The sequence below is a fragment of the Acomys minous genome (genome assembly GCF_964271855.1).
Source record: "Acomys minous genome assembly, chromosome: 16".
Lineage (NCBI taxonomy): Eukaryota > Metazoa > Chordata > Mammalia > Rodentia > Muridae > Acomys > Acomys minous.
Window position 1 is genome coordinate 60,580,392 of NC_140498.1, and position 12,259 is coordinate 60,592,650.

Consider the following 12,259-nt stretch of genomic DNA (forward strand, 5'->3'; position numbering starts at 1 on the left):
TTTACGCACAACTGGGTTATGTGTGATATTTGAGATTCTTCAAAGGACTAAGGATAGAACTGGATTTCTGGAAAGGGCTGACTTTAAACTGGTGGTGCTTTACTAATATCAGTGTGCAGAGTTCTCAAAATGGTAAAAGTAAATCTACCTTATGAATCAGCTGTCTTATTCATTGACATATGCTTAAATGACTAAACATCCACTCCAGAGATAATTGCTCAGTTGTCATCTTTTCTCATTCTATTCAACATTGAAATGTCCTTCATATGATAAGTTTATTAGAAAAATGGCATTTGCATAAATAGATGGAATTAGAATAAACTATGTTTATTTTGTTAACCCAGATCCAAAAAGACAAATATTACTTGTTTTCTTCACTCTAAATATTCATATGTGCTCCAAATATTTATATGTGAATATTCACCCTACATTATCTGTAGAAAACAGCAAATATTGTGGAGTACAATACAATGTCAGGCCACAATGGATCTGATTGGGATAATGCATTGGAAGTACTCTACATAAGAAGGTGGATAAATATACAAGAGGGAAGTGGGTGAAACTACAGTAAGTGTGTGTGATAGAGTCTTAAGCATTCATTCAATGAACTATCCACCCAACAATACCTATCATGACTCTAAGTCTATAGACAAACATAGAAATGTCACTCAAATGGGAAATATACAATAATAAACAAGATTAATGTCTACCTAAATATTTTCTTATTAGCAACATGTAAGTATAGATCATCACTTACCAAATAAGCTTTTCTGTGCAATAATGATCATGGCAGAAAAATACAACCAATCACAGGCAGAGTTTTGTAAAACAGTCAACTCTGATGCATCTACAAAACAATCCCCACATCTAAATGGCAGAGAACATGCCATACATGGGGCAAAAAGGATTGCAAAAGGCAGAGGATCAGAGTTTGCTCACAATGTGTGTTTACTAATAATTTCAGAGGTTACAACCACAAGACTTACAAATATACATGTATGTACATAAAATGAACAAGGAAATGTTAACACACATACCAAAGTGGTCCAGGAAGAACCCATAGGTTTCAACCCTAAACAAAATTCTACAGAGATCCGGAAAAGGTTGAGAGTGGGAGAAATAGTCTTTTCCAGGAAAGAGTCCAACAATTGGTTAGTTATTGAACACCAGTCATCTCTGAGAACATACACACGTGTACCATTATAAGACCGATCGCCTTTATATTAAGGAATATACATGCACATGATAAAAATTAATGAAAAAGACTATGAATTTGAAAGAGATACTGGAGAGGTGTTCGAGAAGGTTTGGAAGGAGAAAATGAGAAGACATAATATGATATAATCATATTATAGCCTCAAAGAAGGAACTCAACATTAGCTCATGGTTTTAAAATGAATCATTATTATGTACTTTAAAAATGAAAGTTTCTGGTAAACGGATGTAACTAGAAAAGTTCATCCTGTCTGGGGTGATCCAGACACAGAAAGACAAACCTTGCATATTCTGTCCTCTGAAGTCCCTAACTCCAAATTTGAGCATGTATGTACTCCAGCGTGACTCCATATCTTGCAGCAATTGCAAAAAAAAGTCATGTAAAAAAATGACCATTTCCAAGGATACAGTGGAGTTGTTGTCTGAGCAGCGGGAAGTAGACAGCTATAAGTGATTTGAAAAAGGAAATGGGAAAACATGATGAGGTTATAATAATTAAGAAGGAGAGAGTGAGAGAAATACAGGGGGAAAGATATATTAAAAATAATATGTAACCATGCTAGAAAGTATCTACCTAAAACATTTATAACACTTGTAAGTTTGAATATAACAATAAATTTTAGTTTAAATGAAACGTTGCCATCTGTGATGACAATGGTCCTGCCATCTGCCAGAAACTCCAACATCAGGATTGAGAAGTCCAGTTTTGAGTTACTAGTAAGAATTGTCTAAGAGACTCCTCAGACATTTTGATGCTGTTGTTATTGGACTTTTTGTCCCAACGGTGGAAGGTGTACCCTAGTGCTGATGACACCAAGCACTTCAGACACAAGCCCAAAGACATCTCAGCCGAAACTGACTTGAACACACTCACCTTGAGGACTAACATTCATGTATCAGAAGGTGCTATTTAAGCTTCCAAAAGGAGGAAATGAAACAACGGTCCTACCTTGATTTGATGCCTAGGAACAACAACAATAATCAGCATCACACGGTAACTCTAAGAAGTAGTGGCACACGTACCTTGGCAGTAACCAACCAACAGAATTTCTAACATCATCCCAAATATTTGTCCTTATACTCATAGATAAGTGTGGTTTTCATGGTGCATTAGGAACATTCTCTCCGTAATTGAGAAGGAAGGGGTAGAAACATTGTAAGAGACAGAGGATCAGGGTCTTTGAAATAATATTTCATCTCCTCTTAATATATATAGTTATACCCAAAAAAGTGTGTGTGTGAGTGTATGTGTGTGTGTGTGTGTGTGTGTGTGTGTGTGTGTGTGTGTGCAGAAGAGAGAGAGAGAGAGAGAGAGAGAGAGAGAGAGAGAGAGAGAGAGAGAGAGAGAGAGAAGCAGAGAAAGAGAGAGGGAGGGAGGAAAGGAGGGAGGGAGAGAGAGATTTGGAAGAGGGAAGAAGAGGGAGGGAGTAATGATGAAATTATATTAAATTTAAAAATAGAAAAGCAAATAAAAAGAATAAATAAAATCACTAGTGTTTGTTCGTATTTGTAGTTAATGAGATTGTTTGAAGATTCATTCAAAAGAATGATGAAACATAGGCCTTCTGTGTCTAAAAATGAGGACCTGGAAGAACAACCTAGTGTGCTCTCTCTTTTCATTTTTTCTTAACCCGTAATTCCCTTTTGATATTTTTACTTATTTACTTATTTTTATTTTTGAGATTATAATTTATTTTGAGACTATAATTTCATTACAGCATTTCTTCTTTCCCTTTTCTCCATCAAAGCCTTCCCACCTACTACTCCCTGCTCACATACAAATTCCAGGCGTTTTTCTTCACTAATTGTTATCTCGTGCATTATAGACACACATGTTCCTAAATATAACTCACATATTTTCTATAATGGTATATGTAGGTATGCTTTCAGGGCTGAATATCATATTTGTTTTTATAAGAAAATTAAATGTTCTAAGGGATTGTACTTAGAATATAGTTAAAGATGGGAATGAAAGGTAGTATTAACCATTTTTCAATTCTAAGGAAACACAACAAAAATAAAATAATAAGAATTTATAAACATTTTTAAGTAAAAGCTCAGCAGTGAGAGACTCAGTTCTACTACAAAGAGGCAAAGATTGTTAGATAAAAAGATCAATTGACTTTTTGATGCTTTCAAGATATTTCAGTACCTAACAAAAGTAATTTTATTTATTATTATTATTTCTTGTTTTAAATTATTATGTAATTTCAAATGTAATATAATTTCATCATTATTCCCTCTTCTATCTCCTCCTTCCACAAGTTCCACACACACCTCATTACTCTTTTTTGAAACCGCAGTGTTTTTTAATTGTAATCACACCCACACCCACACATGCACAAACACAATGTTTTATCAAATTAATAAAAACCCTAACAAAGACAGACACTAAATAAAATATGTCAGTTTGAAAATGCTTCTTCAAAAACCACCCCATGCTCAAGAATAACTTTCATACATTCCTGTACAAAACTTCTGAGGCATGAGTAAGTCTGGAAAATTATACACTGAGCTCGACCATGATATTACCTTCTCCCTATCAAACCTCTTAAACTCTCAAGCACTAGTACCAGAGTAGCTATTAAAAACAAGGAATTCCCGAAATTTGTGGATAAATGGATTGAGCTAGAAATGATCATAATGAGTGAGTTAACCCAGAAGCAGAAAGACTCAAATGGTATATACTCACTTATATCTGCATATTAGCCCAAGGGGCATGTCCCACGAAAGCCTTCACTTACCAGGAAACCGAGACAGAGGGGAGGACATTCTATTGGGACTCTAGGTGAGAGAAGCATGGGAGAATGGCAAAGTAGAAGGATCCAGAGGGTCCTAGAAACCTACAAGTAGAACATTGTGATAGGCAGATTTGGGCCCAGGGGTCCCGCTCAAACTAAGGCACCAGCCAAGGACAATACAGGCGGTAAACCTTAAACCCTTACCCAGATCTAGCCAATGGACAGAACACTCTCCACAGTAGAGTGGAGAGTGGGATATTACTTTCTCACATACTCTGGTGCCTCACCTTTGACCATGTCCCCTGGAGGGGGAGACCTGGTGGCACTCGGAGGAAGGACAGCAGGTTACCAAGAAGAGACTTGATACCCTATGATCATATAGAGGGGGAGGTAATCCCCCTCAGGAACAGTCATAGGGGAGGGGAATAAGGGGAAATTGGGAGGGAGGGAAGAATGGGAGGATACAAGGGATGGGATAACCATTGAGATGTAACAAGAATAAATTAATAAAGGAAAAAAACAAGGAAAAAAACCATGATCTCCACTAACCCAAATGCATAGCCTATCAGTGTTCTAACTGAAAGAAAAATCCTGTTTCTAAAAATGCCTGTCCTCCATCTTATATTTCTGTCTCACCCATCAGTGCTGATCTAACATACCCTGTAACATGCACTTAGGAAACCAAAGAATCATAGATTATCATTTTAGAAGTCATCAATCTACTAAACTTTAAAATATAAAAGAATTGGGTAGAATTCTTGATGTATACAATCCAGCAACACTAAATCTAGATAAAGTACATATTTAAACAGAAACACAGCAACTGGCAAAATCAAAGTGGTAAATCCAAAAGAGGTAATGAACTCAAGAAATTAAGCACCAACAAAACAAAGAATACAATATGGAGTAGAGAGCTAAGAAGAGAATTCTCAACAAAGGAATATAGAATGGCGAGAGCAGTTAAAGAAATGTTCAATGTCCGTAGACATCAGGGACATGCAAATTTTTTTAAAAACTGGGAATTTCCATCTTGTAACTATCAGAAAGGCTAAGATAAAAACTCAAGTGACATCATGAGCAGGAAAAGTAGTAGAGAAAGGGGAATGCTCTCCCATTGTTCATGGGAGTGCAAAAGCATGCAACAAATTTGGAAATAAATTTGGTGCTTTCTCTGAAAATTGGGAATAATGATACCTCAAGACCCAGCTATGCCACCCCAAAAGATGCTCCACCATACAACAAGGACACTTGTCCAACGGTGTTCATAGCAGCTTTATTCTTAGTAGCTAGAAGCTTGAAACAATACATATGCACATCAACCATAGTATGGACAAAGAAGCTGAAGCACTTTTATACAATGAAATACTACTAAGATACTAAAAAACAGGGAACTCATGAAAATTTCAGGCAAATGGTTGGGACTAGAAATGATCAAACTCAGTGAAGTAACCCAGGCCCAGGAAGACAGACATGGTACGTACTCACTTGTCAATGGAAATTATCCATATAATACAGGATAACCACACTATAATACACCGACCTAAAGATGCTAAATAACATTGAGGACCCGAGGGTGAATGCTTGAATAGAATAGACACTGGAATTTGTTACAGAAAGGACAGAAGACTACCACAGATGGTCTCTGAAAGTTTTCAACCAGCAGAGGATTGAAGCAGAAGCTGAGACTCACAGCCAAACTTTGGGCAGAGTGCAGGGAGTCTTATGGAAGAGTTGGGGGGTAGAAGTACACAGAGGGGACAGTAAATCCACAAGAAAACAAGCATAGCCAACAGATCAGGGCTCACAGGGGCCTTTAGAGATGAGAGCACAAACCAAGGGCCATACAAAAGAGGTCCTATGCCTCCTACACAGATGTAGCCAATGGGCAGCTCAATCTCCACCTAGGTCTCTAGTAAGGGGAGCATGGGTTCTCACTGATGCGGACTATGTTGTCTTCTCTTTAAATACTTCCCTCTGGAAGGGCTTGCTTCACAGGCCACAGAGGAAGAGGATGCAAGCTACCCGTATCTCAGACTAGGGGAGAAGGGTAGGAATAAACAGGGAGGGACAGTGCAACCAGGAGGAGATGAAGGAAGCAGGGGGCTAGGATTCGGATGTAAGTAATAATAAAATATTCTTTAAAATATTACATTAAAAGGAATTCTTTGATATACCTTATCAGAGGAAGTTTATCATTTTCTTTTTTCCATTTTCATTATGTTTCTTTTTAACATATACATTTATACTATTACACACACACACAAAAAAACTACATACAGCATGAAGAACTATGAAACAATCAGGAATTGTATAAATGTTATACTCATAGTGATTTGGCTGTTTGTATTTGGCAAACTTGAAGTAAACATCTTTCCTATCTTCTTGAGGCAAAAAAAATTTTTGAATGAAAATCAATATCTGTCATATCTCAACTCTATTAATTTAATACATCGATCTAGATCTAAAAACATCTTACCCACTAACCAACTAAGGTTAATTGTAAGATTAAACAATCTGGTCTTAAACCTCATCAGAGACTTGAGAAGGAACAAAACTCAATTACCTGAGTGAACAAAAAGTGTAGGTTAGCAGCTTCCAAAATGAAAAAAAAAAATGACAGGGACAGTTTGCTGCCTGAACAGGCACCCAAAACTCTACAACATTGGAGGGTCATTTCCAGCCTTTTAGCCCAATATAATCAACAGACACATCTGTGAGACATGAACTATTAAGGACCTGCCTACCATGTCTTGGCAGAGATTGGCCATCAACTCAGCCTGCATCCAAGCTTGACCATTTTCAGGCAGAATTCTGTGTGTGGCAGAAATGAGGACTTTTCCCTGTGGCTGGTTTGCCACACTTGAAGCCACTCCATAAGGAGGTTTTTTGATGGTGTTCTTTAAGGTAGGCTGTATGTTGCCAGGAGCTAACTCGTTGTTGAAGAATCTTTAAAGTAATAAAAATATCTTTAAATGCCATATTCTGTAAGTCTCTGAGGCCTTTGAAGACCTTATCTAACTATTTTACCTCATATATCAATGGAATCATATCTGTTAGAACTAGGATATATAATCATGTGATAAAAATAGACTAATATTTGATATGACCATGATTTGTTCAACTAAAAATTAGCATGTATCACTTAAATATCCTAAATAGCCTGCAGCACCACTTTCAAGGTTGGAAATACCCTTGTATTATAATTGATAGGATGGGTACAATGCCTCATATTAGAGTAGAAATTATATGTGTGTGTGTGTGTGTGTGTGTGTGTGTGTGTGGTTTGTGAAAAGTAGTATAGATTTGTGGTATAGATTTGAATTCTATACCAATGTATCAAAATTACACTTATTTTGCATCCATATAGAAAATTCTATACCAATAAAGTAAAAACAACCTTATTTGTGAATAATTAAGGCCTTGAGTTGAGGATTCTCAGAAGGATATCTCTGTCATCTTTACGTGAATCAAACCCTGCAGGGCCCAAGGAAGAGCATCAAGGAGGCCCAGAGAAATGATACTTTACCTGAAATCAGAAGGGGTAGCATCTTCAGAACTTTCATGGAAAAGCATAGAAGCAGCACTCCTGGAGAAGGCATAAATGATACATAAAATTTTTCCCACCTGTCCAATGCCCCAAGTTGTACAAATATTAGAAACTTGCTAAGCATAAAACACATGATGAACAGAAAAACTGAAAGAAGGCTAGAAGAATATTGTAACATGCAACTCATCTTTGCTTGATCCTTGTCAAACAGCTGTCCTAGATTTATGACTTTTGCTGTCCCCATTAGATATTGCTGGGCCAGGGAAGCATAGAGAGCAGAGCATCTGGGTGTGTGTGATTTGACTGAGGAAAGGGGAACAATGAGTATTTTCTAGATGAATAAGGGAGATAAGTTGAAGAGAAGGAAAAGGGTCTAATACTAGTAAATATACCTGAAAGAATCATAAGCAATTATACTACAAGTGAGCTCCCCACAACAAAGCAATATTTAAATTCCTGCAGGAATATAGAAATGTAGTTTAAGTAAAAAACATACAACCATCCCATTAATAAACCAGATTATTGGCTACCTAAGTATTTAGTTATATATACCAATAAATATAATTCACCAATCAACAAAAAGTGTTCTTTTCTGACAATGAGTATGACAGAAAACCACAACTCACAAGGCAGAATTCTAGAGAACCTTACATCTGATACATCTACAAAAAAAGTCCTACATTTAAGACTCAGACAATATGCATAACAAGGAGTGAAAAGATTATAAAACACAGATCAGAGTTTGTTCTGGGACTGTTTCTCCTAATAATGTCAGAAGCTGTACATATATGTCTTACCAATATGAGTATATAAACATGAAATAAACAAGGAAAATGCTAATAGACATGCTAAAGCGGTCCAGGAACAAACCAGAAATCTCAAGCCTACAAAAAAATCTACAGGGGCATGTAAAGGCTGAAAGTAGGGTAAAATGTATTGCCCAGGGAATGACCATCTATGAAACATTGAACACAAAGTTATCAGCCATGAAAACATACATAGAAGTAAGATTACCAAGACAACAAGTTATCTGTAGTTATTTTTTAATTAATTTTACTACATGCTTATATGTACTCCTTTAAAAATAATAATGTGAACTTGAAAGAGGTGAGGTGATTGGAAATATTTCAGAGGAAAGAAAGGCAAACAATGATGTAATTATATTAAAATTGCCCCCAAAATGCTGCAATCACATGTGGGCAGTGTGGGGGAGGTGGTGAAAGAATTTGGAGAGCAAAGAGAAAATAAAGGTATTGGCATCACGGAGACAAGCTGGGCACCTAGGACAGGGGAGGCTACAGGGAGGGTATGGAGAATGGCTCTGAACAGCAGGGGACCTGGAGACTGAGATGGCCACATTCTATCCAGGCAGGAGTTATAGTGGTTAGAAGGGAAAACCAATCTACCTGCAAATACTTCAACACAAAGTTTGCCCTGCCTACAAGATGGGCAGAGATAAAGATAGAGACTGAGGGAATGTCCAATCAATGTGTGGTCAAGCCTGGGACTCACCCCATGGGAGAGGGCCAACCCCTGATACGTTAACTGTACTCTGTTATTCTTGCAGATGGGAGCCTAGCATAACTGTCCTCACAGAGCCCAGACCTAGCAGCTTATTGAATAAGATGCTGAGACCAAGCATTAGGTCAAGCTCTTAGACTCCTGGGGAAGAGTTGGGGAAAATGATAAAAAGACCAGGAAGGGACAGGGACACAACAAGAGAACCAACAGAATCAAATAAAGTAGACCCATGGTGGCTTGAGGAGACAAAAGCGCCAACCAAGACCCATGCATTGAATGGCCCTGTCACCCCTTCAACTGAGGGGCATTTAGGCTGTTTCCAGGTTCTGGCTATTATGCATAAGGCTGCTATGAACATGGTTGAGCATATAACCTTGTTGTGTGGTGCAGCATCTTCTGGATATCTTCCAAGGAGTGGAATAGCTGGGTCTTGAGGCAGCCCTATTTCCAGTTTTCTGAGAAAGTGCCAGATTGATAGAAAGTGATTGTACAAGTTTGCACTGCCACCAGCAATGAAGGAGTGTCCCCCTTTCTCTACATCCTCACCTGCATGTGCTGTCACTTGAGTTTTTTATCTTAGCCATTCTGATGGGTGTAAGATGGAGTTTCAGTGTCGTTTAGTTCTGAGCCCCATTTCTTAACTGGGTTATTTGGTTTGGTGGTATTTAATTTCTTGAGTTCTCTATATATTTTGGATATTAGACCTCTGTCAGATGTAGGGTTGGTGAAGATCTTTTCCCAGTCTGTATGCTGCTGCTTTGTTCTGTTGATAGTGTCTTCTGCTGTACAGAAGCTTCTCAGCCTCATGAGGTCCCATTTATTAATTGTTGGCCTTGAGGCCTGGGCTGTTGGCGTTCTGTTCAGGAAGTTGCCTCCTCTGCCAATGTGTTTCAGGCTCTTCCCTACTTTTTCTTCTAACAGATTTAGTGTCTCTGGTTTTATGTTGAGGTTTTTAATCCATTTGGACTTGAGTTTTGTGCATGGTGATAAATATCAATTTATTTGCATTTTTTTACATGTAGACATTATGTTAGACCTGCACCATTTGTTGAAGATGCTACCCTTTTTCCATTGAATAGGTCTGACTTCTTTGTAAAAAAATGAAGTGTCCAAATTTGTGGATTTATGTTTAGGTCTTCAATTTGATTCCATTGGTCAACCAGCCTATTACTATTCCAGTATCATGCTGTTTTAATTACTGTTGCTCTATAGTACAGCTTAAGATCAGAAATGGAGCTTCCTCTGTAGGATCTTTTATTCTACAGGATTGCTTTAGCTATTCTGGGTTTTCTGGTTTTTCCATATGCAGTTGGTAACTGGGAACTTTCAATGTCCTTAAAATTTGTGTAGGTATTTAGATATGGATTGCATTGAATCTGTAAATTGCCTTTGGTAAGATGGCCATTTTACTATGATAATTCTCCCGATCCATGAACAACGGAGACCTTTTCCACCTTCTGATGTCTTCTTCAATCTCCTTCTTCAGAAATGTGAAGTTTTTATTCAAATAAGTCTTTCACTTGCTTGGTTAGATTTATTCCTCGATACCTTATATTGCTTGTGTCTATCATGAGGGGTGTAGTTTCCCTTATTTCTTTCTCAGCATGTTTATCTTTTGTGTACAGGATGGCTATTGATTTTTTGAGTTAATTTTGTATCCAGCCACTTTGCTGAAGGTGTTTATCAGTAGGACTTCTCTGGTGGAATTGGGGGTCCCTTATGTACACTATCATATCATCTGCAAATACAGATAACTTGACTTCCTCCTTTCCCATTTGTATCTCCTTGATCTCCTTTTGCTGTCTTATTGGTCTGGCTACAACTTCAAGAACTATATTGAAGAGACCAGCCTTGTCTGGTCCCTGATTTTAGAGGAATTTACTTGAGTTTGTCTCCATTTAATTTGATGTTGGCTATTGGTTTGCTGTATATAGCCTTTATTATGTTTAAGTATGTACCTTTTATCCCTGATCTCTCCAAAACTTTAAACACGAGTGAGTGTTGGATTTTGTAGAATGCTTTTCCAGCATCTATGGAGATGATCATGTGCTTCTTTTTCACTCAGTTTATTTTTATTGTTTATTACATTGATGGATTTCCATATACTGAACCTTGCCTGTGTGCCTGGGATGAAGCCTACTTGGTCATGGTGAATTATATCTTTGATGTCTTCTTGGATTTGGTTTGCAAGTATTTTATTTAATATTTTCACATCAATGCTCATAAGTGGAATTGGTTTGAAATTCTCTATCTTTGTTGGGTCTTTGTGAGGTTAGGTATCATGGTGACTGAATCCTCATAGAAGGAGTTTGGTAATGTAACAGTGATAAATAATAATGATGAATTTATATCAAGAGGCTTTACGATAAATAGTGCTATAGGAGAAAGAAAAACTGTAGAGATGAAGAATTGTTCCATTTAGTTATTAGGAGATAGTTGCCTCCATCCTGCCATCTCAGGAACAATCTCCATCTTGCTGTCATATTCAAAACTGAGTTTATGTTCCCATATCCAAGAACTGACGCCTGTGCTACTTCTATTTTTATTTCATGTTTGTCCATGAACAAGTTAAGAAAGCAAAGAGCAAAGTTGCTAATTATCTAAATTAATGCACACAAGTCAAAAATCTATTTCCTGTCACAACTTAATTTGACTACATGCATTTTTCGTACTCCTTTGCTTTCTGATCATTCTGAATTCCAAACTGGAGTCCAGAAGAGGACCTGATTGCAAAAGCTGAGTCAAGAACCCTAAAACCAGGGGACCCAGTTAACGCTCAGTCACCATTGTTTACTTCCCTGTTCAAACCACTATGTCAAAATATAGTAGGAAAATGCTCATCCTGCCCATCTACCTATTGCTTTGTGGTTCCATCCTATAAAAATAGTGCACGGATTCACTTTAGAGTCACAGGTCACCTCTTAATCTGCTCTGAGAGCCTAATCAATCAGTGGAACTCTGTACAATAAGATTTTGTCATCTGCTTAAATATTTACTAAGATAAAGGCTCAAAGAATTGGTCAGTACCCAACTATTTGCATCTGTGCCTGATTGGACAGTTTTTATTGGATGATTCTAATAAATATCTTGCTTTGCTGGACTCTTGGATTGCTTTATTATTTCAGAATCCAACTTTGTGATTTATTACAAAATGTAACTGGGGAGAGGCTGGTGCAAGAGGTGTATTAAAAACAAAACACAGATTGAGATTTTAAGACCTGAGAATCTTAATACA